Source organism: Conger conger, chromosome 6 (genome assembly GCF_963514075.1).
Source record: "Conger conger chromosome 6, fConCon1.1, whole genome shotgun sequence".
In the NCBI taxonomy this organism is placed as follows: Eukaryota; Metazoa; Chordata; class Actinopteri; order Anguilliformes; family Congridae; genus Conger; species Conger conger.
Window position 1 is genome coordinate 64,797,879 of NC_083765.1, and position 24,769 is coordinate 64,822,647.

A 24,769-nucleotide genomic window follows, 5' to 3' on the forward strand; every position below is an offset into this window, starting at 1 on the left:
GCCCTTTCTGTACTCCTCTGCTGTATCGCAATCTCCAATGAACTGCATTGCCTCTAGATAATCCAGGTTGTGCCATTGGAGTACTTGAGTGTGCCATCTGAAATGTGAAAATAGACTGTTCTTTTTTATGCTGCTTCTTTCCTTAATGGTCAAGTCGTTTGGTTTTGTGCATTCTCCCCAATTGTTAGCTATGGATTCCCTTTCTGGGAATGTTTCATGTCATTCTCTCGTCCTTTGTCAACAGATTGTGGTCTGGTTTTCAGACTCATCCCTTTATTAGGAGGCATAAACCATGGCCACTCTGTGTGCCAGTGGTGTAGGTGTATCATGCAAGATTCCCAGCTGGCGCAAGGGTCTTGTTCCATTTGGGGCTGCTGCCGCTTCTTCTCTTTGCCAGACGTACCTTACTGTTGGCTGTGTTGAAATATCCGGACATTTGGAACGTTTCAAAGCCCTTTCTGTACTCCTCTGCTCTATCGCAATCTCCAATGAACTGCTTTGCCTGAACATAATCCAGGTTATGCCATTGGACTACTTGAGTGTGCCATCTGCAACTTGAAAATAGACTGTTCTTTTTCATGCTGCTTATTTCCATAATGGTCAAGTCGTTTTGCTTCTATGCATTTTCCCCAATTGTTAGCTATGGATTCCCTTTCTGGGAATGTTTTATGTCATTCTCTCTAGTCCTTTGTCAACAGATTGTGGTCTGGTTTTCAGGCTCATCCCATTATTAGGAGGCATAAAAATTGCCCTTGGTGTGTGCTAGTGGTGTTGGGGTATCATGTTAGATTCCCCTTCTTGCGACCTGCGTTCGATTCCAGGCTGGCGCAAGGGTCCTGTTCCCTTTTGGGCTGCTGCCGCTTCTTCTCTTTGCCAGACGTACCTTAATGTTGGCTGTGTTGAAATATCCGGACATTTGGAACGTTTCAAAGCCCTTTCTGTACTCCTCTGCTCTATCGCAATCTCCAATGAACTGCATTGCCTCTAGATAATCCAGGTTGTGCCATTGGAGTACTTGAGTGTGCCATCTGAAATGTGAAAATAGACTGTTCTTTTTTATGCTGCTTCTTTCCTTAATGGTCAAGTCGTTTTGTTTCTGTGCATTCTCCCTAATTGTTAGCTATGGATTCCGTTTCTGGGAATGTTTCATGTCATTCTCTCTTGTCCTTTGAAAACAGATTGTGGTCTGGTTTTCAGACTCATCCCTTTATTAGGAGGCATAAACCATGGCCACTCTGTGTGCCAGTGGTGTAGGGGTATCATGCAAGATTCCCATTCTTGCGACCTGGGTTCGATTCCCGGCTGGCGCAAGGGTCCTGTTGCCTTTTGGGCTGCTGCCGCTTCTTCTCTTTGCCAGACGTACCTTAATGTTGGCTGTCTTGAAATATCCGGACATTTGGAACTTTTCAAAGCCCTTTCTGTACTCCTCTGCTGTATCGCAATCTCCAATGAACTGCATTGCCTCTAGATAATCCAGGTTGTGCCATTGGAGTACTTGAGTGTGCCATCTGAAATGTGAAAATAGACTGTTCTTTTTTATGCTGCTTCTTTCCTTAATGGTCAAGTCGTTTGGTTTTGTGCATTCTCCCCAATTGTTAGCTATGGATTCCCTTTCTGGGAATGTTTCATGTCATTCTCTCGTCCTTTGTCAACAGATTGTGGTCTGGTTTTCAGACTCATCCCTTTATTAGGAGGCATAAACCATGGCCACTCTGTGTGCCAGTGGTGTAGGTGTATCATGCAAGATTCCCATTCTTGCGACCTGGGTTCGATTCCCAGCTGGCGCAAGGGTCTTGTTCCATTTGGGGCTGCTGCCGCTTCTTCTCTTTGCCAGACTTACCTTACTGTTGGCTGTGTTGAAATATCCGGACATTTGGAACGTTTCAAAGCCCTTTCTGTACTCCTCTGCTCTATCGCAATCTCCAATCAACTGCTTTGCCTGGACATAATCCAGGTTGTGCCATTGGATTACTTGAGTGTGCCATCTGCAACTTGAAAATAGACTGTTCTTTTTTATGTTGCTTATTTCCATAATGGTCAAGTCGTTTTGCTTCTGTGCATTCTCCCCAATTGTTAGCTATGGATTCCCTTTCTGGGAATGTTTTATGTCATTCTCTCTAGTCCTTTGTCAACAGATTGTGGTCTGGTTTTCAGGCTCATCCCATTATTAGGAGGCATAAAAATTGCCCTTGGTGTGTGCTAGTGGTGTTGGGGTATCATGTTAGATTCCCCTTCTTGCGACCTGCGTTCGATTCCGGGCTGGCGCAAGGGTCCTGTTCCCTTTTGGGCTGCTGCCGCTTCTTCTCTTTGCCAGACGTACCTTAATGTTGGCTGTGTTGAAATATCCGGACATTTGGAACGTTTCAAAGCCCTTTCTGTACTCCTCTGCTCTATCGCAATCTCCGATGAACTGCTTTGCCTGTACATAATCCAGGTTGTGCCATTGGATTACTTAAGTGTGCCATCTGCAACTTGAAAATAGACTGTTCTTTTTTATGTTGCTTATTTCCATAATGGTCAAGTCGTTTTGCTTCTGTGCATTCTCCCCAATTGTTAGCCATGGATTCCCTTTCTGGGAATGTTTTATGTCATTCTCTCTAGTCCTTTGTCAACAGATTGTGGTCTGGTTTTCAGGCTCATCCCATTATTAGGAGGCATAAAAATTGCCCTTGGTGTGTGCTAATGGTGTTGGGGTATCATGTTAGATTCCTCTTCTTGCGACCCGCGTTCGATTCCTGGCTGGCGCAAGGGTCTGGTTCCCTTTTGGGCTGCTGCCGCTTCTTCTCTTTGCCAGACGTACCTTAATGTTGGCTGTGTTGAAATATCCGGACATTTGGAACGTTTCAAAGCCCTTTCTGTACTCCTCTGCTCTATCGCAATCTCCAATGAACTGCTTTGCCTGCACATAATCCAGGTTATGCCATTGGACTACTTGAGTGTGCCATCTGCAACTTGAAAATAGACTGTTCTTTTTCATGCTGCTTATTTCCATAATGGTCAAGTCGTTTTGCTTCTGTGCATTCTCCCCAATTGTTAGCTATGGATTCCCTTTCTGGGAATGTTTTATGTCATTCTCTCTAGTCCTTTGTCAACAGATTGTGGTCTGGTTTTCAGGCTCATCCCATTATTAGGAGGCATAAAAATTGCCCTTGGTGTGTGCTAGTGGTGTTGGGGTATCATGTTAGATTCCCCTTCTTGCGACCTGCGTTCGATTCCAGGCTGGCGCAAGGGTCCTGTTCCCTTTTGGGCTGCTGCCGCTTCTTCTCTTTGCCAGACGTACCTTAATGTTGGCTGTGTTGAAATATCCGGACATTTGGAACGTTTCAAAGCCCTTTCTGTACTCCTCTGCTCTATCGCAATCTCCAATGAACTGCTTTGCCTGCACATAATCCAGGTTATGCCATTGGACTACTTGAGTGTGCCATCTGCAACTTGAAAATAGACTGTTCTTTTTCATGCTGCTTATTTCCATAATGGTCAAGTCGTTTTGCTTCTGTGCATTTTCCCCAATTGTTAGCTATGGATTCCCTTTCTGGGAATGTTTTATGTCATTCTCTCTAGTCCTTTGTCAACAGATTGTGGTCTGGTTTTCAGGCTCATCCCATTATTAGGAGGCATAAAAATTGCCCTTGGTGTGTGCTAGTGGTGTTGGGGTATCATGTTAGATTCCCCTTCTTGCGACCTGCGTTTGATTCCAGGCTGGCGCGAGGGTCCTGTTCCCTTTTGGGCTGCTGCCGCTTCTTCTCTTTGCCAGACGTACCTTAATGTTGGCTGTGTTGAAATATCCGGACATTTGGAACGTTTCAAAGCCCTTTCTGTACTCCTCTGCTCTATCGCAATCTCCAATGAACTGTTTTGCCTGCACATAATCCAGGTTGTGCCATTGGATTACTTGAGTGTGCCATCTGCAACTTGAAAATAGACTGTTCTTTTTCATGTTGCTTATTTCCATAATGGTCAAGTCGTTTTGCTTCTGTGCATTTTCCCCAATTGTTAGCTATGGATTTCCTTTCTGGGAATGTTTTATGTCATTCTCTCTAGTCCTTTGTCAACAGATTGTGGTCTGGTTTTCAGGCTCATCCCATTATTAGGAGGCATAAAAATTGCCCTTGGTGTGTGCTAGTGGTGTTGGGGTATCATGTTAGATTCCCCTTCTTGCGACCTGCGTTCGATTCCAGGCTGGCGCAAGGGTCCTGTTCCCTTTTGGGCTGCTGCCGCTTCTTCTCTTTGCCAGACGTACCTTAATGTTGGCTGTGTTGAAATATCCGGACATTTGGAACGTTTCAAAGCCCTTTCTGTACTCCTCTGCTGTATCGCAATCTCCAATGAACTGCATTGCCTCTAGATAATCCAGGTTGTGCCATTGGAGTACTTGAGTGTGCCATCTGAAATGTGAAAATAGACTGTTCTTTTTTATGCTGCTTCTTTCCTTAATGGTCAAGTCGTTTTATTTCTGTGCATTCTCCCCAATTGTTAGCTATGGATTCCCTTTCTGGGAATGTTTTATGTCATTCTCTCTAGTCCTTTGTCAACAGATTGTGGTCTGGTTTTCAGGCTCATCCCATTATTAGGAGGCATAAAAATTGCCCTTGGTGTGTGCTAATGGTGTTGGGGTATCATGTTAGATTCCTCTTCTTGCGACCCGCGTTCGATTCCTGGCTGGCGCAAGGGTCTGGTTCCCTTTTGGGCTGCTGCCGCTTCTTCTCTTTGCCAGACGTACCTTAATGTTGGCTGTGTTGAAATATCCGGACATTTGGAACGTTTCAAAGCCCTTTCTGTACTCCTCTGCTCTATCGCAATCTCCAATGAACTGTTTTGCCTGCACATAATCCAGGTTGTGCCATTGGATTACTTGAGTGTGCCATCTGCAACTTGAAAATAGACTGTTCTTTTTCATGTTGCTTATTTCCATAATGGTCAAGTCGTTTTGCTTCTGTGCATTTTCCCCAATTGTTAGCTATGGATTTCCTTTCTGGGAATGTTTTATGTCATTCTCTCTAGTCCTTTGTCAACAGATTGTGGTCTGGTTTTCAGGCTCATCCCATTATTAGGAGGCATAAAAATTGCCCTTGGTGTGTGCTAGTGGTGTTGGGGTATCATGTTAGATTCCCCTTCTTGCGACCTGCGTTCGATTCCAGGCTGGCGCAAGGGTCCTGTTCCCTTTTGGGCTGCTGCCGCTTCTTCTCTTTGCCAGACGTACCTTAATGTTGGCTGTGTTGAAATATCCGGACATTTGGAACGTTTCAAAGCCCTTTCTGTACTCCTCTGCTGTATCGCAATCTCCAATGAACTGGATTGCCTCTAGATAATCCAGGTTGTGCCATTGGATTACTTGAGTGTGCCATCTGAAATGTGAAAATAGACTGTTCTTTTTTATGCTGCTTCTTTCCTTAATGGTCAAGTCGTTTTGTTTCTGTGCATTCTCCCTAATTGTTAGCTATGGATTCCGTTTCTGGGAATGTTTCATGTCATTCTCTCTTGTCCTTTGAAAACAGATTGTGGTCTGGTTTTCAGACTCATCCCTTTATTAGGAGGCATAAACCATGGCCACTCTGTGTGCCAGTGGTGTAGGGGTATCATGCAAGATTCCCATTCTTGCGACCCGGGTTCGATTCCCGGCTGGCGCAAGGGTCCTGTTGCCTTTTGGGCTGCTGCCGCTTCTTCTCTTTGCCAGACGTACCTTAATGTTGGCTGTGTTGAAATATCCGGACATTCGGAACGTTTCAAAGCCCTTTCTGTACTCCTCTGCTGTATCGCAATCTCCAATGAACTGCATTGCCTCTAGATAATCCAGGTTGTGCCATTGGAGTACTTGAGTGTGCCATCTGAAATGTGAAAATAGACTGTTCTTTTTTATGCTGCTTCTTTCCTTAATGGTCAAGTCGTTTTGTTTCTGTGCATTCTCCCCAATTGTTAGCTATGGATTCCCTTTCTGGGAATGTTTTATGTCATTCTCTCTAGTCCTTTGTCAACAGATTGTGGTCTGGTTTTCAGGCTCATCCCATTATTAGGAGGCATAAAAATTGCCCTTGGTGTGTGCTAATGGTGTTGGGGTATCATGTTAGATTCCTCTTCTTGCGACCCGCGTTCGATTCCTGGCTGGCGCAAGGGTCTGGTTCCCTTTTGGGCTGCTGCCGCTTCTTCTCTTTGCCAGACGTACCTTAATGTTGGCTGTGTTGAAATATCCGGACATTTGGAACGTTTCAAAGCCCTTTCTGTACTCCTCTGCTCTATCGCAATCTCCAATGAACTGTTTTGCCTGCACATAATCCAGGTTGTGCCATTGGATTACTTGAGTGTGCCATCTGCAACTTGAAAATAGACTGTTCTTTTTCATGTTGCTTATTTCCATAATGGTCAAGTCGTTTTGCTTCTGTGCATTTTCCCCAATTGTTAGCTATGGATTTCCTTTCTGGGAATGTTTTATGTCATTCTCTCTAGTCCTTTGTCAACAGATTGTGGTCTGGTTTTCAGGCTCATCCCATTATTAGGAGGCATAAAAATTGCCCTTGGTGTGTGCTAGTGGTGTTGGGGTATCATGTTAGATTCCCCTTCTTGCGACCTGCGTTCGATTCCAGGCTGGCGCAAGGGTCCTGTTCCCTTTTGGGCTGCTGCCGCTTCTTCTCTTTGCCAGACGTACCTTAATGTTGGCTGTGTTGAAATATCCGGACATTTGGAACGTTTCAAAGCCCTTTCTGTACTCCTCTGCTGTATCGCAATCTCCAATGAACTGCATTGCCTCTAGATAATCCAGGTTGTGCCATTGGAGTACTTGAGTGTGCCATCTGAAATGTGAAAATAGACTGTTCTTTTTTATGCTGCTTCTTTCCTTAATGGTCAAGTCGTTTTATTTCTGTGCATTCTCCCCAATTGTTAGCTATGGATTCCCTTTCTGGGAATGTTTTATGTCATTCTCTCTAGTCCTTTGTCAACAGATTGTGGTCTGGTTTTCAGGCTCATCCCATTATTAGGAGGCATAAAAATTGCCCTTGGTGTGTGCTAATGGTGTTGGGGTATCATGTTAGATTCCTCTTCTTGCGACCCGCGTTCGATTCCTGGCTGGCGCAAGGGTCTGGTTCCCTTTTGGGCTGCTGCCGCTTCTTCTCTTTGCCAGACGTACCTTAATGTTGGCTGTGTTGAAATATCCGGACATTTGGAACGTTTCAAAGCCCTTTCTGTACTCCTCTGCTCTATCGCAATCTCCAATGAACTGTTTTGCCTGCACATAATCCAGGTTGTGCCATTGGATTACTTGAGTGTGCCATCTGCAACTTGAAAATAGACTGTTCTTTTTCATGTTGCTTATTTCCATAATGGTCAAGTCGTTTTGCTTCTGTGCATTTTCCCCAATTGTTAGCTATGGATTTCCTTTCTGGGAATGTTTTATGTCATTCTCTCTAGTCCTTTGTCAACAGATTGTGGTCTGGTTTTCAGGCTCATCCCATTATTAGGAGGCATAAAAATTGCCCTTGGTGTGTGCTAGTGGTGTTGGGGTATCATGTTAGATTCCCCTTCTTGCGACCTGCGTTCGATTCCAGGCTGGCGCAAGGGTCCTGTTCCCTTTTGGGCTGCTGCCGCTTCTTCTCTTTGCCAGACGTACCTTAATGTTGGCTGTGTTGAAATATCCGGACATTTGGAACGTTTCAAAGCCCTTTCTGTACTCCTCTGCTGTATCGCAATCTCCAATGAACTGGATTGCCTCTAGATAATCCAGGTTGTGCCATTGGATTACTTGAGTGTGCCATCTGCAACTTGAAAATAGACTGTTCTTTTTTATGCTGCTTCTTTCCTTAATGGTCAAGTCGTTTTATTTCTGTGCATTCTCCCCAATTGTTAGCTATGGATTCCCTTTCTGGGAATGTTTTATGTCATTCTCTCTAGTCCTTTGTCAACAGATTGTGGTCTGGTTTTCAGGCTCATCCCATTATTAGGAGGCATAAAAATTGCCCTTGGTGTGTGCTAATGGTGTTGGGGTATCATGTTAGATTCCTCTTCTTGCGACCCGCGTTCGATTCCTGGCTGGCGCAAGGGTCTGGTTCCCTTTTGGGCTGCTGCCGCTTCTTCTCTTTGCCAGACGTACCTTAATGTTGGCTGTGTTGAAATATCCGGACATTTGGAACGTTTCAAAGCCCTTTCTGTACTCCTCTGCTCTATCGCAATCTCCAATGAACTGTTTTGCCTGCACATAATCCAGGTTGTGCCATTGGATTACTTGAGTGTGCCATCTGCAACTTGAAAATAGACTGTTCTTTTTCATGTTGCTTATTTCCATAATGGTCAAGTCGTTTTGCTTCTGTGCATTTTCCCCAATTGTTAGCTATGGATTTCCTTTCTGGGAATGTTTTATGTCATTCTCTCTAGTCCTTTGTCAACAGATTGTGGTCTGGTTTTCAGGCTCATCCCATTATTAGGAGGCATAAAAATTGCCCTTGGTGTGTGCTAGTGGTGTTGGGGTATCATGTTAGATTCCCCTTCTTGCGACCTGCGTTCGATTCCAGGCTGGCGCAAGGGTCCTGTTCCCTTTTGGGCTGCTGCCGCTTCTTCTCTTTGCCAGACGTACCTTAATGTTGGCTGTGTTGAAATATCCGGACATTTGGAACGTTTCAAAGCCCTTTCTGTACTCCTCTGCTGTATCGCAATCTCCAATGAACTGGATTGCCTCTAGATAATCCAGGTTGTGCCATTGGATTACTTGAGTGTGCCATCTGCAACTTGAAAATAGACTGTTCTTTTTTATGCTGCTTCTTTCCTTAATGGTCAAGTCGTTTTATTTCTGTGCATTCTCCCCAATTGTTAGCTATGGATTCCCTTTCTGGGAATGTTTTATGTCATTCTCTCTAGTCCTTTGTCAACAGATTGTGGTCTGGTTTTCAGGCTCATCCCATTATTAGGAGGCATAAAAATTGCCCTTGGTGTGTGCTAATGGTGTTGGGGTATCATGTTAGATTCCTCTTCTTGCGACCCGCGTTCGATTCCTGGCTGGCGCAAGGGTCTGGTTCCCTTTTGGGCTGCTGCCGCTTCTTCTCTTTGCCAGACGTACCTTAATGTTGGCTGTGTTGAAATATCCGGACATTTGGAACGTTTCAAAGCCCTTTCTGTACTCCTCTGCTCTATCGCAATCTCCAATGAACTGTTTTGCCTGCACATAATCCAGGTTGTGCCATTGGATTACTTGAGTGTGCCATCTGCAACTTGAAAATAGACTGTTCTTTTTCATGTTGCTTATTTCCATAATGGTCAAGTCGTTTTGCTTCTGTGCATTTTCCCCAATTGTTAGCTATGGATTTCCTTTCTGGGAATGTTTTATGTCATTCTCTCTAGTCCTTTGTCAACAGATTGTGGTCTGGTTTTCAGGCTCATCCCATTATTAGGAGGCATAAAAATTGCCCTTGGTGTGTGCTAGTGGTGTTGGGGTATCATGTTAGATTCCCCTTCTTGCGACCTGCGTTCGATTCCAGGCTGGCGCAAGGGTCCTGTTCCCTTTTGGGCTGCTGCCGCTTCTTCTCTTTGCCAGACGTACCTTAATGTTGGCTGTGTTGAAATATCCGGACATTTGGAACGTTTCAAAGCCCTTTCTGTACTCCTCTGCTGTATCGCAATCTCCAATGAACTGGATTGCCTCTAGATAATCCAGGTTGTGCCATTGGATTACTTGAGTGTGCCATCTGCAACTTGAAAATAGACTGTTCTTTTTCATGTTGCTTATTTCCATAATGGTCAAGTCGTTTTGCTTCTGTGCATTTTCCCCAATTGTTAGCTATGGATTTCCTTTCTGGGAATGTTTTATGTCATTCTCTCTAGTCCTTTGTCAACAGATTGTGGTCTGGTTTTCAGGCTCATCCCATTATTAGGAGGCATAAAAATTGCCCTTGGTGTGTGCTAATGGTGTTGGGGTATCATGTTAGATTCCTCTTCTTGCGACCCGCGTTCGATTCCTGGCTGGCGCAAGGGTCTGGTTCCCTTTTGGGCTGCTGCCGCTTCTTCTCTTTGCCAGACGTACCTTAATGTTGGCTGTGTTGAAATATCCGGACATTTGGAACGTTTCAAAGCCCTTTCTGTACTCCTCTGCTCTATCGCAATCTCCAATGAACTGTTTTGCCTGCACATAATCCAGGTTGTGCCATTGGATTACTTGAGTGTGCCATCTGCAACTTGAAAATAGACTGTTCTTTTTCATGTTGCTTATTTCCATAATGGTCAAGTCGTTTTGCTTCTGTGCATTTTCCCCAATTGTTAGCTATGGATTTCCTTTCTGGGAATGTTTTATGTCATTCTCTCTAGTCCTTTGTCAACAGATTGTGGTCTGGTTTTCAGGCTCATCCCATTATTAGGAGGCATAAAAATTGCCCTTGGTGTGTGCTAGTGGTGTTGGGGTATCATGTTAGATTCCCCTTCTTGCGACCTGCGTTCGATTCCAGGCTGGCGCAAGGGTCCTGTTCCCTTTTGGGCTGCTGCCGCTTCTTCTCTTTGCCAGACGTACCTTAATGTTGGCTGTGTTGAAATATCCGGACATTTGGAACGTTTCAAAGCCCTTTCTGTACTCCTCTGCTCTATCGCAATCTCCAATGAACTGCATTGCCTCTAGATAATCCAGGTTGTGCCATTGGAGTACTTGAGTGTGCCATCTGAAATGTGAAAATAGACTGTTCTTTTTTATGCTGCTTCTTTCCTTAATGGTCAAGTCGTTTTATTTCTGTGCATTCTCCCCAATTGTTAGCTATGGATTCCCTTTCTGGGAATGTTTTATGTCATTCTCTCTAGTCCTTTGTCAACAGATTGTGGTCTGGTTTTCAGGCTCATCCCATTATTAGGAGGCATAAAAATTGCCCTTGGTGTGTGCTAATGGTGTTGGGGTATCATGTTAGATTCCTCTTCTTGCGACCCGCGTTCGATTCCTGGCTGGCGCAAGGGTCTGGTTCCCTTTTGGGCTGCTGCCGCTTCTTCTCTTTGCCAGACGTACCTTAATGTTGGCTGTGTTGAAATATCCGGACATTTGGAACGTTTCAAAGCCCTTTCTGTACTCCTCTGCTCTATCGCAATCTCCAATGAACTGTTTTGCCTGCACATAATCCAGGTTGTGCCATTGGATTACTTGAGTGTGCCATCTGCAACTTGAAAATAGACTGTTCTTTTTCATGTTGCTTATTTCCATAATGGTCAAGTCGTTTTGCTTCTGTGCATTTTCCCCAATTGTTAGCTATGGATTTCCTTTCTGGGAATGTTTTATGTCATTCTCTCTAGTCCTTTGTCAACAGATTGTGGTCTGGTTTTCAGGCTCATCCCATTATTAGGAGGCATAAAAATTGCCCTTGGTGTGTGCTAGTGGTGTTGGGGTATCATGTTAGATTCCCCTTCTTGCGACCTGCGTTCGATTCCAGGCTGGCGCAAGGGTCCTGTTCCCTTTTGGGCTGCTGCCGCTTCTTCTCTTTGCCAGACGTACCTTAATGTTGGCTGTGTTGAAATATCCGGACATTTGGAACGTTTCAAAGCCCTTTCTGTACTCCTCTGCTGTATCGCAATCTCCAATGAACTGCATTGCCTCTAGATAATCCAGGTTGTGCCATTGGAGTACTTGAGTGTGCCATCTGAAATGTGAAAATAGACTGTTCTTTTTTATGCTGCTTCTTTCCTTAATGGTCAAGTCGTTTTGTTTCTGTGCATTCTCCCCAATTGTTAGCTATGGATTCCCTTTCTGGGAATGTTTTATGTCATTCTCTCTAGTCCTTTGTCAACAGATTGTGGTCTGGTTTTCAGGCTCATCCCATTATTAGGAGGCATAAAAATTGCCCTTGGTGTGTGCTAATGGTGTTGGGGTATCATGTTAGATTCCTCTTCTTGCGACCCGCGTTCGATTCCTGGCTGGCGCAAGGGTCTGGTTCCCTTTTGGGCTGCTGCCGCTTCTTCTCTTTGCCAGACGTACCTTAATGTTGGCTGTGTTGAAATATCCGGACATTTGGAACGTTTCAAAGCCCTTTCTGTACTCCTCTGCTCTATCGCAATCTCCAATGAACTGTTTTGCCTGCACATAATCCAGGTTGTGCCATTGGATTACTTGAGTGTGCCATCTGCAACTTGAAAATAGACTGTTCTTTTTCATGTTGCTTATTTCCATAATGGTCAAGTCGTTTTGCTTCTGTGCATTTTCCCCAATTGTTAGCTATGGATTTCCTTTCTGGGAATGTTTTATGTCATTCTCTCTAGTCCTTTGTCAACAGATTGTGGTCTGGTTTTCAGGCTCATCCCATTATTAGGAGGCATAAAAATTGCCCTTGGTGTGTGCTAGTGGTGTTGGGGTATCATGTTAGATTCCCCTTCTTGCGACCTGCGTTCGATTCCAGGCTGGCGCAAGGGTCCTGTTCCCTTTTGGGCTGCTGCCGCTTCTTCTCTTTGCCAGACGTACCTTAATGTTGGCTGTGTTGAAATATCCGGACATTTGGAACGTTTCAAAGCCCTTTCTGTACTCCTCTGCTCTATCGCAATCTCCAATGAACTGCATTGCCTCTAGATAATCCAGGTTGTGCCATTGGAGTACTTGAGTGTGCCATCTGAAATGTGAAAATAGACTGTTCTTTTTTATGCTGCTTCTTTCCTTAATGGTCAAGTCGTTTTGTTTCTGTGCATTCTCCTCAATTGTTAGCTATGGATTCCGTTTCTGGGAATGTTTCATGTCATTCTCTCTTGTCCTTTGAAAACAGATTGTGGTCTGGTTTTCAGACTCATCCCTTTATTAGGAGGCATAAACCATGGCCACTCTGTGTGCCAGTGGTGTAGGGGTATCATGCAAGATTCCCATTCTTGTGACCCGGGTTCGATTCCCGGCTGGCGCAAGGGTCCTGTTGCCTTTTGGGCTGCTGCCGCTTCTTCTCTTTGCCAGACGTACCTTAATGTTGGCTGTGTTGAAATATCCGGACATTCGGAACGTTTCAAAGCCCTTTCTGTACTCCTCTGCTGTATCGCAATCTCCAATGAACTGTTTTGCCTGCACATAATCCAGGTTGTGCCATTGGATTACTTGAGTGTGCCATCTGAAATGTGAAAATAGACTGTTCTTTTTTATGCTGCTTCTTTCCTTAATGGTCAAGTCGTTTTGTTTCTGTGCATTCTCCCCAATTGTTAGCTATGGATTCCCTTTCTGGGAATGTTTTATGTCATTCTCTCTAGTCCTTTGTCAACAGATTGTGGTCTGGTTTTCAGGCTCATCCCATTATTAGGAGGCATAAAAATTGCCCTTGGTGTGTGCTAGTGGTGTTGGGGTATCATGTTAGATTCCCCTTCTTGCGACCTGCGTTCGATTCCAGGCTGGCGCAAGGGTCCTGTTCCCTTTTGGGCTGCTGCCGCTTCTTCTCTTTGCCAGACGTACCTTAATGTTGGCTGTGTTGAAATATCCGGACATTTGGAACGTTTCAAAGCCCTTTCTGTACTCCTCTGCTGTATCGCAATCTCCAATGAACTGCATTGCCTCTAGATAATCCAGGTTGTGCCATTGGAGTACTTGAGTGTGCCATCTGAAATGTGAAAATAGACTGTTCTTTTTTATGCTGCTTCTTTCCTTAATGGTCAAGTCGTTTTATTTCTGTGCATTCTCCCCAATTGTTAGCTATGGATTCCCTTTCTGGGAATGTTTTATGTCATTCTCTCTAGTCCTTTGTCAACAGATTGTGGTCTGGTTTTCAGGCTCATCCCATTATTAGGAGGCATAAAAATTGCCCTTGGTGTGTGCTAATGGTGTTGGGGTATCATGTTAGATTCCTCTTCTTGCGACCCGCGTTCGATTCCTGGCTGGCGCAAGGGTCTGGTTCCCTTTTGGGCTGCTGCCGCTTCTTCTCTTTGCCAGACGTACCTTAATGTTGGCTGTGTTGAAATATCCGGACATTTGGAACGTTTCAAAGCCCTTTCTGTACTCCTCTGCTCTATCGCAATCTCCAATGAACTGCTTTGCCTGTACATAATCCAGGTTGTGCCATTGGATTACTTAAGTGTGCCATCTGAAATGTGAAAATAGACTGTTCTTTTTTATGCTGCTTCTTTCCTTAATGGTCAAGTCGTTTTGTTTCTGTGCATTCTCCCTAATTGTTAGCTATGGATTCCGTTTCTGGGAATGTTTCATGTCATTCTCTCTTGTCCTTTGAAAACAGATTGTGGTCTGGTTTTCAGACTCATCCCTTTATTAGGAGGCATAAACCATGGCCACTCTGTGTGCCAGTGGTGTAGGGGTATCATGCAAGATTCCCATTCTTGCGACCCGGGTTCGATTCCCGGCTGGCGCAAGGGTCCTGTTGCCTTTTGGGCTGCTGCCGCTTCTTCTCTTTGCCAGACGTACCTTAATGTTGGCTGTGTTGAAATATCCGGACATTTGGAACGTTTCAAAGCCCTTTCTGTACTCCTCTGCTCTATCGCAATCTCCAATGAACTGCTTTGCCTGTACATAATCCAGGTTGTGCCATTGGATTACTTAAGTGTGCCATCTGAAATGTGAAAATAGACTGTTCTTTTTTATGCTGCTTCTTTCCTTAATGGTCAAGTCGTTTTGTTTCTGTGCATTCTCCCTAATTGTTAGCTATGGATTCCGTTTCTTGGAATGTTTCATGTCATTCTCTCTTGTCCTTTGAAAACAGATTGTGGTCTGGTTTTCAGACTCATCCCTTTATTAGGAGGCATAAACCATGGCCACTCTGTGTGCCAGTGGTGTAGGGGTATCATGCAAGATTCCCATTCTTGCGACCCGGGTTCGATTCCCGGCTGGCGCAAGGGTCCTGTTGCCTTTTGGGCTGCTGCCGCTTCTTCTCTTTGCCAGACGTACCTTAATGTTGGCTGTGTTGAAATATCCGGACATTCGGAACGTTTCAAAGCCCTTTCTGTACTCCTCTGCTGTATCGCAATCTCCAATGAACTGCATTGCCTCTAGATAATCCAGGTTGTGCCATTGGAGTACTTGAGTGTGCCATCTGAAATGTGAAAATAGACTGTTCTTTTTTATGCTGCTTCTTTCCTTAATGGTCAAGTCGTTTTGTTTCTGTGCATTCTCCCCAATTGTTAGCTATGGATTCCCTTTCTGGGAATGTTTTATGTCATTCTCTCTAGTCCTTTGTCAACAGATTGTGGTCTGGTTTTCAGGCTCATCCCATTATTAGGAGGCATAAAAATTGCCCTTGGTGTGTGCTAATGGTGTTGGGGTATCATGTTAGATTCCTCTTCTTGCGACCCGCGTTCGATTCCTGGCTGGCGCAAGGGTCTGGTTCCCTTTTGGGCTGCTGCCGCTTCTTCTCTTTGCCAGACGTACCTTAATGTTGGCTGTGTTGAAATATCCGGACATTTGGAACGTTTCAAAGCCCTTTCTGTACTCCTCTGCTCTATCGCAATCTCCAATGAACTGGATTGCCTCTAGATAATCCAGGTTGTGCCATTGGATTACTTGAGTGTGCCATCTGCAACTTGAAAATAGACTGTTCTTTTTCATGTTGCTTATTTCCATAATGGTCAAGTCGTTTTGCTTCTGTGCATTTTCCCCAATTGTTAGCTATGGATTTCCTTTCTGGGAATGTTTTATGTCATTCTCTCTAGTCCTTTGTCAACAGATTGTGGTCTGGTTTTCAGGCTCATCCCATTATTAGGAGGCATAAAAATTGCCCTTGGTGTGTGCTAGTGGTGTTGGGGTATCATGTTAGATTCCCCTTCTTGCGACCTGCGTTCGATTCCAGGCTGGCGCAAGGGTCCTGTTCCCTTTTGGGCTGCTGCCGCTTCTTCTCTTTGCCAGACGTACCTTAATGTTGGCTGTGTTGAAATATCCGGACATTTGGAACGTTTCAAAGCCCTTTCTGTACTCCTCTGCTCTATCGCAATCTCCAATGAACTGCATTGCCTCTAGATAATCCAGGTTGTGCCATTGGAGTACTTGAGTGTGCCATCTGAAATGTGAAAATAGACTGTTCTTTTTTATGCTGCTTCTTTCCTTAATGGTCAAGTCGTTTTATTTCTGTGCATTCTCCCCAATTGTTAGCTATGGATTCCCTTTCTGGGAATGTTTTATGTCATTCTCTCTAGTCCTTTGTCAACAGATTGTGGTCTGGTTTTCAGGCTCATCCCATTATTAGGAGGCATAAAAATTGCCCTTGGTGTGTGCTAATGGTGTTGGGGTATCATGTTAGATTCCTCTTCTTGCGACCCGCGTTCGATTCCTGGCTGGCGCAAGGGTCTGGTTCCCTTTTGGGCTGCTGCCGCTTCTTCTCTTTGCCAGACGTACCTTAATGTTGGCTGTGTTGAAATATCCGGACATTTGGAACGTTTCAAAGCCCTTTCTGTACTCCTCTGCTCTATCGCAATCTCCAATGAACTGTTTTGCCTGCACATAATCCAGGTTGTGCCATTGGATTACTTGAGTGTGCCATCTGCAACTTGAAAATAGACTGTTCTTTTTCATGTTGCTTATTTCCATAATGGTCAAGTCGTTTTGCTTCTGTGCATTTTCCCCAATTGTTAGCTATGGATTTCCTTTCTGGGAATGTTTTATGTCATTCTCTCTAGTCCTTTGTCAACAGATTGTGGTCTGGTTTTCAGGCTCATCCCATTATTAGGAGGCATAAAAATTGCCCTTGGTGTGTGCTAATGGTGTTGGGGTATCATGTTAGATTCCTCTTCTTGCGACCCGCGTTCGATTCCTGGCTGGCGCAAGGGTCTGGTTCCCTTTTGGGCTGCTGCCGCTTCTTCTCTTTGCCAGACGTACCTTAATGTTGGCTGTGTTGAAATATCCGGACATTTGGAACGTTTCAAAGCCCTTTCTGTACTCCTCTGCTCTATCGCAATCTCCAATGAACTGTTTTGCCTGCACATAATCCAGGTTGTGCCATTGGATTACTTGAGTGTGCCATCTGCAACTTGAAAATAGACTGTTCTTTTTCATGTTGCTTATTTCCATAATGGTCAAGTCGTTTTGCTTCTGTGCATTTTCCCCAATTGTTAGCTATGGATTTCCTTTCTGGGAATGTTTTATGTCATTCTCTCTAGTCCTTTGTCAACAGATTGTGGTCTGGTTTTCAGGCTCATCCCATTATTAGGAGGCATAAAAATTGCCCTTGGTGTGTGCTAGTGGTGTTGGGGTATCATGTTAGATTCCCCTTCTTGCGACCTGCGTTCGATTCCAGGCTGGCGCAAGGGTCCTGTTCCCTTTTGGGCTGCTGCCGCTTCTTCTCTTTGCCAGACGTACCTTAATGTTGGCTGTGTTGAAATATCCGGACATTTGGAACGTTTCAAAGCCCTTTCTGTACTCCTCTGCTGTATCGCAATCTCCAATGAACTGCATTGCCTCTAGATAATCCAGGTTGTGCCATTGGAGTACTTGAGTGTGCCATCTGAAATGTGAAAATAGACTGTTCTTTTTTATGCTGCTTCTTTCCTTAATGGTCAAGTCGTTTTGTTTCTGTGCATTCTCCCCAATTGTTAGCTATGGATTCCCTTTCTGGGAATGTTTTATGTCATTCTCTCTAGTCCTTTGTCAACAGATTGTGGTCTGGTTTTCAGGCTCATCCCATTATTAGGAGGCATAAAAATTGCCCTTGGTGTGTGCTAATGGTGTTGGGGTATCATGTTAGATTCCTCTTCTTGCGACCCGCGTTCGATTCCTGGCTGGCGCAAGGGTCTGGTTCCCTTTTGGGCTGCTGCCGCTTCTTCTCTTTGCCAGACGTACCTTAATGTTGGCTGTGTTGAAATATCCGGACATTTGGAACGTTTCAAAGCCCTTTCTGTACTCCTCTGCTCTATCGCAATCTCCAATGAACTGTTTTGCCTGCACATAATCCAGGTTGTGCCATTGGATTACTTGAGTGTGCCATCTGCAACTTGAAAATAGACTGTTCTTTTTCATGTTGCTTATTTCCATAATGGTCAAGTCGTTTTGCTTCTGTGCATTTTCCCCAATTGTTAGCTATGGATTTCCTTTCTGGGAATGTTTTATGTCATTCTCTCTAGTCCTTTGTCAACAGATTGTGGTCTGGTTTTCAGGCTCATCCCATTATTAGGAGGCATAAAAATTGCCCTTGGTGTGTGCTAGTGGTGTTGGGGTATCATGTTAGATTCCCCTTCTTGCGACCTGCGTTCGATTCCAGGCTGGCGCAAGGGTCCTGTTCCCTTTTGGGCTGCTGCCGCTTCTTCTCTTTGCCAGACGTACCTTAATGTTGGCTGTGTTGAAATATCCGGACATTTGGAACGTTTCAAAGCCCTTTCTGTACTCCTCTGCTCTATCGCAATCTCCAATGAACTGCATTGCCTCTAGATAATCCAGGTTGTGCCATTGGAGTACTTGAGTGTGCCATCTGAAATGTGAAAATAGACTGTTCTTTTTTATGCTGCTTCTTTCCTTAATGGTCAAGTCGTTTTGTTTCTGTGCATTCTCCTCAATTGTTAGCTATGGATTCCGTTTCTGGGAATGTTTCATGTCATTCTCTCTTGTCCTTTGAAAACAGATTGTGGTCTGGTTTTCAGACTCATCCCTTTATTAGGAGGCATAAACCATGGCCACTCTGTGTGCCAGTGGTGTAGGGGTATCATGCAAGATTCCCATTCTTGTGACCCGGGTTCGATTCCCGGCTGGCGCAAGGGTCCTGTTGCCTTTTGGGCTGCTGCCGCTTCTTCTCTTTGCCAGACGTACCTTAATGTTGGCTGTGTTGAAATATCCGGACATTCGGAACGTTTCAAAGCCCTTTCTGTACTCCTCTGCTGTATCGCAATCTCCAATGAACTGTTTTGCCTGCACATAATCCAGGTTGTGCCATTGGATTACTTGAGTGTGCCATCTGAAATGTGAAAATAGACTGTTCTTTTTTATGCTGCTTCTTTCCTTAATGGTCAAGTCGTTTTGTTTCTGTGCATTCTCCCCAATTGTTAGCTATGGATTCCCTTTCTGGGAATGTTTTATGTCATTCTCTCTAGTCCTTTGTCAACAGATTGTGGTCTGGTTTTCAGGCTCATCCCATTATTAGGAGGCATAAAAATTGCCCTTGGTGTGTGCTAGTGGTGTTGGGGTATCATGTTAGATTCCCCTTCTTGCGACCTGCGTTCGATTCCAGGCTGGCGCAAGGGTCCTGTTCCCTTTTGGGCTGCTGCCGCTTCTTCTCTTTGCCAGACGTACCTTAATGTTGGCTGTGTTGAAATATCCGGACATTTGGAACGTTTCAAAGCCCTTTCTGTACTCCTCTGCTGTATCGCAATCTCCAATGAACTGCATTGCCTCTAGATAATCCAGGTTGTGCCATTGGAGTACTTGAGTGTGCCATCTGAAATGTGAAAATAGACTGTTCTTTTTTATGCTGCTTCTTTCCTTAATGGTCAAGTCGTTTTATTTCTGTGCATTCTCCCCAATTGTTAGCTATGGATTCCCTTTCTGGGAATGTTTTATGTCATTCTCTCTAGTCCTTTGTCAACAGATTGTGGTCTGGTTTTCAGGCTCATCCCATTATTAGGAGGCATAAAAATTGCCCTTGGTGTGTGCTAATGGTGTTGGGGTATCATGTTAGATTCCTCTTCTTGCGACCCGCGTTCGATTCCTGGCTGGCGCAAGGGTCTGGTTCCCTTTTGGGCTGCTGCCGCTTCTTCTCTTTGCCAGACGTACCTTAATGTTGGCTGTGTTGAAATATCCGGACATTTGGAACGTTTCAAAGCCCTTTCTGTACTCCTCTGCTCTATCGCAATCTCCAATGAACTGCTTTGCCTGTACATAATCCAGGTTGTGCCATTGGATTACTTAAGTGTGCCATCTGAAATGTGAAAATAGACTGTTCTTTTTTATGCTGCTTCTTTCCTTAATGGTCAAGTCGTTTTGTTTCTGTGCATTCTCCCTAATTGTTAGCTATGGATTCCGTTTCTGGGAATGTTTCATGTCATTCTCTCTTGTCCTTTGAAAACAGATTGTGGTCTGGTTTTCAGACTCATCCCTTTATTAGGAGGCATAAACCATGGCCACTCTGTGTGCCAGTGGTGTAGGGGTATCATGCAAGATTCCCATTCTTGCGACCCGGGTTCGATTCCCGGCTGGCGCAAGGGTCCTGTTGCCTTTTGGGCTGCTGCCGCTTCTTCTCTTTGCCAGACGTACCTTAATGTTGGCTGTGTTGAAATATCCGGACATTTGGAACGTTTCAAAGCCCTTTCTGTACTCCTCTGCTCTATCGCAATCTCCAATGAACTGCTTTGCCTGTACATAATCCAGGTTGTGCCATTGGATTACTTAAGTGTGCCATCTGAAATGTGAAAATAGACTGTTCTTTTTTATGCTGCTTCTTTCCTTAATGGTCAAGTCGTTTTGTTTCTGTGCATTCTCCCTAATTGTTAGCTATGGATTCCGTTTCTTGGAATGTTTCATGTCATTCTCTCTTGTCCTTTGAAAACAGATTGTGGTCTGGTTTTCAGACTCATCCCTTTATTAGGAGGCATAAACCATGGCCACTCTGTGTGCCAGTGGTGTAGGGGTATCATGCAAGATTCCCATTCTTGCGACCCGGGTTCGATTCCCGGCTGGCGCAAGGGTCCTGTTGCCTTTTGGGCTGCTGCCGCTTCTTCTCTTTGCCAGACGTACCTTAATGTTGGCTGTGTTGAAATATCCGGACATTCGGAACGTTTCAAAGCCCTTTCTGTACTCCTCTGCTGTATCGCAATCTCCAATGAACTGCATTGCCTCTAGATAATCCAGGTTGTGCCATTGGAGTACTTGAGTGTGCCATCTGAAATGTGAAAATAGACTGTTCTTTTTTATGCTGCTTCTTTCCTTAATGGTCAAGTCGTTTTGTTTCTGTGCATTCTCCCCAATTGTTAGCTATGGATTCCCTTTCTGGGAATGTTTTATGTCATTCTCTCTAGTCCTTTGTCAACAGATTGTGGTCTGGTTTTCAGGCTCATCCCATTATTAGGAGGCATAAAAATTGCCCTTGGTGTGTGCTAATGGTGTTGGGGTATCATGTTAGATTCCTCTTCTTGCGACCCGCGTTCGATTCCTGGCTGGCGCAAGGGTCTGGTTCCCTTTTGGGCTGCTGCCGCTTCTTCTCTTTGCCAGACGTACCTTAATGTTGGCTGTGTTGAAATATCCGGACATTTGGAACGTTTCAAAGCCCTTTCTGTACTCCTCTGCTCTATCGCAATCTCCAATGAACTGGATTGCCTCTAGATAATCCAGGTTGTGCCATTGGATTACTTGAGTGTGCCATCTGCAACTTGAAAATAGACTGTTCTTTTTCATGTTGCTTATTTCCATAATGGTCAAGTCGTTTTGCTTCTGTGCATTTTCCCCAATTGTTAGCTATGGATTTCCTTTCTGGGAATGTTTTATGTCATTCTCTCTAGTCCTTTGTCAACAGATTGTGGTCTGGTTTTCAGGCTCATCCCATTATTAGGAGGCATAAAAATTGCCCTTGGTGTGTGCTAGTGGTGTTGGGGTATCATGTTAGATTCCCCTTCTTGCGACCTGCGTTCGATTCCAGGCTGGCGCAAGGGTCCTGTTCCCTTTTGGGCTGCTGCCGCTTCTTCTCTTTGCCAGACGTACCTTAATGTTGGCTGTGTTGAAATATCCGGACATTTGGAACGTTTCAAAGCCCTTTCTGTACTCCTCTGCTCTATCGCAATCTCCAATGAACTGCATTGCCTCTAGATAATCCAGGTTGTGCCATTGGAGTACTTGAGTGTGCCATCTGAAATGTGAAAATAGACTGTTCTTTTTTATGCTGCTTCTTTCCTTAATGGTCAAGTCGTTTTGTTTCTGTGCATTCTCCTCAATTGTTAGCTATGGATTCCGTTTCTGGGAATGTTTCATGTCATTCTCTCTTGTCCTTTGAAAACAGATTGTGGTCTGGTTTTCAGACTCATCCCTTTATTAGGAGGCATAAACCATGGCCACTCTGTGTGCCAGTGGTGTAGGGGTATCATGCAAGATTCCCATTCTTGTGACCCGGGTTCGATTCCCGGCTGGCGCAAGGGTCCTGTTGCCTTTTGGGCTGCTGCCGCTTCTTCTCTTTGCCAGACGTACCTTAATGTTGGCTGTGTTGAAATATCCGGACATTCGGAACGTTTCAAAGCCCTTTCTGTACTCCTCTGCTGTATCGCAATCTCCAATGAACTGTTTTGCCTGCACATAATCCAGGTTGTGCCATTGGATTACTTGAGTGTGCCATCTGAAATGTGAAAATAGACTGTTCTTTTTTATGCTGCTTCTTTCCTTAATGGTCAAGTCGTTTTGTTTCTGTGCATTCTCCCCAATTGTTAGCTATGGATTCCCTTTCTGGGAATGTTTTATGTCATTCTCTCTAGTCCTTTGTCAACAGATTGTGGTCTGGTTTTCAGGCTCATCCCATTATTAGGAGGCATAAAAATTGCCCTTGGTGTGTGCTAGTGGTGTTGGGGTATCATGTTAGATTCCCCTTCTTGCGACCTGCGTTCGATTCCAGGCTGGCGCAAGGGTCCTGTTCCCTTTTGGGCTGCTGCCGCTTCTTCTCTTTGCCAGACGTACCTTAATGTTGGCTGTGTTGAAATATCCGGACATTTGGAACGTTTCAAAGCCCTTTCTGTACTCCTCTGCTGTATCGCAATCTCCAATGAACTGCATTGCCTCTAGATAATCCAGGTTGTGCCATTGGAGTACTTGAGTGTGCCATCTGAAATGTGAAAATAGACTGTTCTTTTTTATGCTGCTTCTTTCCTTAATGGTCAAGTCGTTTTATTTCTGTGCATTCTCCCCAATTGTTAGCTATGGATTCCCTTTCTGGGAATGTTTTATGTCATTCTCTCTAGTCCTTTGTCAACAGATTGTGGTCTGGTTTTCAGGCTCATCCCATTATTAGGAGGCATAAAAATTGCCCTTGGTGTGTGCTAATGGTGTTGGGGTATCATGTTAGATTCCTCTTCTTGCGACCCGCGTTCGATTCCTGGCTGGCGCAAGGGTCTGGTTCCCTTTTGGGCTGCTGCCGCTTCTTCTCTTTGCCAGACGTACCTTAATGTTGGCTGTGTTGAAATATCCGGACATTTGGAACGTTTCAAAGCCCTTTCTGTACTCCTCTGCTCTATCGCAATCTCCAATGAACTGCTTTGCCTGTACATAATCCAGGTTGTGCCATTGGATTACTTAAGTGTGCCATCTGAAATGTGAAAATAGACTGTTCTTTTTTATGCTGCTTCTTTCCTTAATGGTCAAGTCGTTTTGTTTCTGTGCATTCTCCCTAATTGTTAGCTATGGATTCCGTTTCTGGGAATGTTTCATGTCATTCTCTCTTGTCCTTTGAAAACAGATTGTGGTCTGGTTTTCAGACTCATCCCTTTATTAGGAGGCATAAACCATGGCCACTCTGTGTGCCAGTGGTGTAGGGGTATCATGCAAGATTCCCATTCTTGCGACCCGGGTTCGATTCCCGGCTGGCGCAAGGGTCCTGTTGCCTTTTGGGCTGCTGCCGCTTCTTCTCTTTGCCAGACGTACCTTAATGTTGGCTGTGTTGAAATATCCGGACATTTGGAACGTTTCAAAGCCCTTTCTGTACTCCTCTGCTCTATCGCAATCTCCAATGAACTGCTTTGCCTGTACATAATCCAGGTTGTGCCATTGGATTACTTAAGTGTGCCATCTGAAATGTGAAAATAGACTGTTCTTTTTTATGCTGCTTCTTTCCTTAATGGTCAAGTCGTTTTGTTTCTGTGCATTCTCCCTAATTGTTAGCTATGGATTCCGTTTCTTGGAATGTTTCATGTCATTCTCTCTTGTCCTTTGAAAACAGATTGTGGTCTGGTTTTCAGACTCATCCCTTTATTAGGAGGCATAAACCATGGCCACTCTGTGTGCCAGTGGTGTAGGGGTATCATGCAAGATTCCCATTCTTGCGACCCGGGTTCGATTCCCGGCTGGCGCAAGGGTCCTGTTGCCTTTTGGGCTGCTGCCGCTTCTTCTCTTTGCCAGACGTACCTTAATGTTGGCTGTGTTGAAATATCCGGACATTCGGAACGTTTCAAAGCCCTTTCTGTACTCCTCTGCTGTATCGCAATCTCCAATGAACTGCATTGCCTCTAGATAATCCAGGTTGTGCCATTGGAGTACTTGAGTGTGCCATCTGAAATGTGAAAATAGACTGTTCTTTTTTATGCTGCTTCTTTCCTTAATGGTCAAGTCGTTTTGTTTCTGTGCATTCTCCCCAATTGTTAGCTATGGATTCCCTTTCTGGGAATGTTTTATGTCATTCTCTCTAGTCCTTTGTCAACAGATTGTGGTCTGGTTTTCAGGCTCATCCCATTATTAGGAGGCATAAAAATTGCCCTTGGTGTGTGCTAATGGTGTTGGGGTATCATGTTAGATTCCTCTTCTTGCGACCCGCGTTCGATTCCTGGCTGGCGCAAGGGTCTGGTTCCCTTTTGGGCTGCTGCCGCTTCTTCTCTTTGCCAGACGTACCTTAATGTTGGCTGTGTTGAAATATCCGGACATTTGGAACGTTTCAAAGCCCTTTCTGTACTCCTCTGCTCTATCGCAATCTCCAATGAACTGGATTGCCTCTAGATAATCCAGGTTGTGCCATTGGATTACTTGAGTGTGCCATCTGAAATGTGAAAATAGACTGTTCTTTTTTATGCTGCTTCTTTCCTTAATGGTCAAGTCGTTTTGTTTCTGTGCATTCTCCCTAATTGTTAGCTATGGATTCCGTTTCTGGGAATGTTTCATGTCATTCTCTCTTGTCCTTTGAAAACAGATTGTGGTCTGGTTTTCAGACTCATCCCTTTATTAGGAGGCATAAACCATGGCCACTCTGTGTGCCAGTGGTGT

At 44.6% G+C, this 24,769-nt stretch overlaps 12 non-coding genes across 12 annotated transcripts; all 12 read left to right on the top strand.

The window, feature by feature from the left end:
• Positions 1–1,239: 1,239 nt before the first annotated feature.
• trnag-ccc (transfer RNA glycine (anticodon CCC)) lies at positions 1,240–1,310 on the top strand. Its single transcript has one exon. It is a non-coding gene; the product is annotated as a tRNA-Gly (tRNA).
• A 406-nt stretch (positions 1,311–1,716) lies between these two features.
• Positions 1,717–1,787, top strand: trnag-ccc (transfer RNA glycine (anticodon CCC)). Its single transcript has one exon. It is a non-coding gene; the product is annotated as a tRNA-Gly (tRNA).
• Positions 1,788–5,556: 3,769 nt separating this feature from the next.
• Positions 5,557–5,627, top strand: trnag-ccc (transfer RNA glycine (anticodon CCC)). The gene has a single exon. It is a non-coding gene; the product is annotated as a tRNA-Gly (tRNA).
• Positions 5,628–12,756: 7,129 nt separating this feature from the next.
• On the top strand, positions 12,757–12,827 carry trnag-ccc (transfer RNA glycine (anticodon CCC)). Its single transcript has one exon. It is a non-coding gene; the product is annotated as a tRNA-Gly (tRNA).
• A 1,369-nt stretch (positions 12,828–14,196) lies between these two features.
• trnag-ccc (transfer RNA glycine (anticodon CCC)) lies at positions 14,197–14,267 on the top strand. Its single transcript has one exon. It is a non-coding gene; the product is annotated as a tRNA-Gly (tRNA).
• Positions 14,268–14,676: 409 nt separating this feature from the next.
• trnag-ccc (transfer RNA glycine (anticodon CCC)) lies at positions 14,677–14,747 on the top strand. The gene has a single exon. It is a non-coding gene; the product is annotated as a tRNA-Gly (tRNA).
• Positions 14,748–18,516: 3,769 nt separating this feature from the next.
• On the top strand, positions 18,517–18,587 carry trnag-ccc (transfer RNA glycine (anticodon CCC)). The gene has a single exon. It is a non-coding gene; the product is annotated as a tRNA-Gly (tRNA).
• Positions 18,588–19,956: 1,369 nt separating this feature from the next.
• trnag-ccc (transfer RNA glycine (anticodon CCC)) lies at positions 19,957–20,027 on the top strand. Its single transcript has one exon. It is a non-coding gene; the product is annotated as a tRNA-Gly (tRNA).
• A 409-nt stretch (positions 20,028–20,436) lies between these two features.
• trnag-ccc (transfer RNA glycine (anticodon CCC)) lies at positions 20,437–20,507 on the top strand. The gene has a single exon. It is a non-coding gene; the product is annotated as a tRNA-Gly (tRNA).
• Positions 20,508–21,876: 1,369 nt separating this feature from the next.
• trnag-ccc (transfer RNA glycine (anticodon CCC)) lies at positions 21,877–21,947 on the top strand. Its single transcript has one exon. It is a non-coding gene; the product is annotated as a tRNA-Gly (tRNA).
• A 1,369-nt stretch (positions 21,948–23,316) lies between these two features.
• On the top strand, positions 23,317–23,387 carry trnag-ccc (transfer RNA glycine (anticodon CCC)). The gene has a single exon. It is a non-coding gene; the product is annotated as a tRNA-Gly (tRNA).
• A 409-nt stretch (positions 23,388–23,796) lies between these two features.
• Positions 23,797–23,867, top strand: trnag-ccc (transfer RNA glycine (anticodon CCC)). Its single transcript has one exon. It is a non-coding gene; the product is annotated as a tRNA-Gly (tRNA).
• The last annotated feature ends 902 nt before the right edge of the window (positions 23,868–24,769 follow it).